Source organism: Lactuca virosa, chromosome 1 (genome assembly GCF_052849685.1).
Source record: "Lactuca virosa cultivar CGN04683 chromosome 1, Lactuca_virosa_CGN04683_v6, whole genome shotgun sequence".
Classification (NCBI taxonomy): Eukaryota; Viridiplantae; Streptophyta; class Magnoliopsida; order Asterales; family Asteraceae; genus Lactuca; species Lactuca virosa.
The window spans coordinates 327,726,111-327,729,279 of NC_136426.1; positions in this window are offsets into that span (position 1 = coordinate 327,726,111).

The window sequence follows — 3,169 nt, forward strand, 5'->3', positions numbered from 1 at the left end:
TTACAGTGGACACAATATGTTTTTATGATTATCGTGGGAATGAATGAATGTTTTTAAATGAAAATTTGTTTTGAAAAAAAAATTACGTTGTTACAAGTTGGTATCAGAGCCTTGGTTTGAGGGATTCGGGTGCATCTTCGGATGAATCTGAACTCAAACTGAGGAATTAAGGAAGTTTTTCATAAAATAAACAATTTTTCTAAAAGAGTAAAAGATTTTGAGAAAGGCAGAAGGAAGCAGTATGTACGATCAGCCAGCGCCCGAACGGTGATTTCCCAAAATACCCTTACATTATGTGTTATGAGACATGTTATGATATGATATGCATGCTAGAGTTGGCTAGGTATTCATATTAGGACTAGAGTCGCCTGATTTTGTGATGCCTTAGCCTAGGAAGGATTTTGCTACTATGTGATGCTTGAGAGCGAGTAGGTAGCAGTGAGGAGCTGATGAGAGGTCTACCGAAGGGTAGCCTATGCCAGTGAGATATAGAGTACTTGTGATTTGGGATCCAAGGAGGAGGACTTAGGGTGAATACTGATGTGGTGTGGACGGTAGTATAGGGCCCGTACTACTAAAGACACCGGAACAGTGCGCACTCTAAGTAAGAATCCATTGGGTACCAAGGAACAAGTAGGGTTGAGTTATCGAGTGCGAGTATGCTCGAGCGAGTCTCTGATATTCTTATGTTGTATTTCAGAGACATCATGGTTGGGACACGCCACAGACCTGAGTCGAGCGGCGTGAGTGACGAGGAGCTCCGTCAGATGATCCACGATGAGGTGGCGGCGGCGATCAGGGCCGAGATTCCGGAGATGTTTGGGTCTCTCAAGACCACACTGCTTGAGACTTTCGATGAGCGGTACGCCGCGGTGACTGAGGCTGCTGCTGCTGCAGCTGTGGCTGCTGCCAGACCTCAGAGAGGTGACTCGTTGTTGTTTCGAGAGTTCAGCAACACGAAGCCACCAGAGTTTGATGGGACGCAGGATCCGATCGCTGCGATAAGATGGATTACTGATATCGAGGGATGCTTCTACACGTGTTCATGTCTGGAGCATCTGAGGGTACGGTTCTCATTGAACCAGCTTCGCTTGGGAGCGAAGGACTGGTGGAAGTTCGTGACGGCGAGCTTCACTCTTGCAGAGGTTTCAGCGGTGACCTGGGAGAGGTTCACCACCATGTTTAGAGACGAGTATGTTCCCCCGGTGGAGAGGGAATGGTTGGTACAGGAGTTCTTGACCCTCAAGCAGGTGTCTACTGAGCAGGCACGCATGAGCCGGTATTTGGGCATTTTGAGGAGGGATATACGGGAGTTCGTGTCGAACTCGACTTACCGGACATTTGCTGAGCTTCAGGCAAATGCCCGGAAGAGGGAGATTGAGTTGGAGACTCAGGCCAGGGAGGAGGCCGAGTCTCAGAGGATAGATCGGCGGCCGGCACAGTCTCAGCCGGCAGCCAAGCGGACCAAGTCCGCTGATACGAGATCTGGAGGCCAGAAGGGCCGCACTTGCGGAAAGTGCGGCAAGGGACATGATGGGGTCTGTCGATCGGGTGCTTGCTAAAAATGTGGCAAGGAGGGGCATATCGCCAAGGATTGCCCCAAGGGATTTATGGTTTGCTTTCATTGCAACCAGACTGGCCATCGGAAGGCCGAGTGCCCGCAGTTACATCAGGGATCAGCACAGGGATCTGTTGGATTAATGTCTAAGTCCATAACTATATTTGGTATGTACTTGACCCGACCCGACATGGTCCATTTGGGTTGCACTTCACCGGCACAATTTATATGGATACTCTTTTGAGAATAGTATATTTATGATTTATATTAATATATTATAAGTTCTAATATATTAATATGGAATCATATTATTTAATTAGTATTGATCAAGAATTAATTAAGTGATCAAAAAGAACTAATTAAATATGGACTCCTATATATATGGAATGGGCCAAGTTCATTTAGGTTGGGCTAAGCTTTCATGGATGGTCCATGGAGCTTTTAACCCATGGATCCTATGTAAATGAAAGGTCATGGGTATTAGGGTTTACATGGATGTAACCCTAATCCTCCATAATATATAAATGGGTCCTTGGCTCACAAAATTGGCACAAGTATGTGAAAATAAGAGTGGACCGATTTTAGTGTGCATACATATTCTCTCAAGTTCTTCCAAGGTGTTTTGGTGATTTGTGATTCCATTTGAGGCTTCCACACTATTGGGGCTAAGCTCTTAAAGCTTGAAGACATCAAGCTACATCAAAAGGTATGTCATCTAACTAGAACTTTGTAGTATATGTGCTTCATAACATGCTAGTTAGGATGAAACTTTGGAATGGTTAATATTTGCATGTATAATAGAGAAAACATAGATCCAAGGTTTATAGGGTTGCATGTACACCATAGGAGTGTTAGAATGCTCAAAACCCAACAGTGGTATCAGAGCCAGGCTGTTTTCTGTTATATTGACGCAAATGTTTTATTTTCAAAGTTGGAAAAAAAGGGAAAAAAACATGACGTTTGTCAAAATTTAAGATAATTACTTGTTTTTGTGTAAAACTAATTATTTGTAAAATTTGAATCATTTGCTATATGAGTTGAATTAGGTCAAATTTAGTAAAAGATAAAATGATATGATTATTTTATTAGTTTTAAAAGTTTGATCTAAATGTTTTAAGGAGTTACAAATTTTGTCATAAAATTTTGGAGCTTAAAAGTTTTCTTTTTTAAAGTTGTGATCTTAAGAGTTTTGAAACTTCCATAAGTTATGGATATGAAAGTTTTTTTTAATAAAAAAAAATTGATTCAAAGTTTTTATGGAGTTACAAAACTTTGTGTTAATGTTTTAAAGAATTTCATAACTTGTTCTTAAGTTATGGAACATGGAAAGTTTCATCATAAAACACCATTAATTCCATAAGTTATGGAATCCAAAGGTTTTCAAGAATTACAAAACTTGCCCTCAAGTTTTGGAATTTGAGAAAAGTTTTTTATGAAAAAAAAGAATTGAATTCTAAAACTCTTGGGTTCATAACTTAAACAATTAATTAAATGGTTTTAATTTTGAGTTTAATAATTGGAATTATGATGTTTTGTTGAATAGTTCAAATTAACTCTTATGGACTTTATTAATAGTTAATTAAAGTGTTTAATTAAAAGTGTATTATTAAA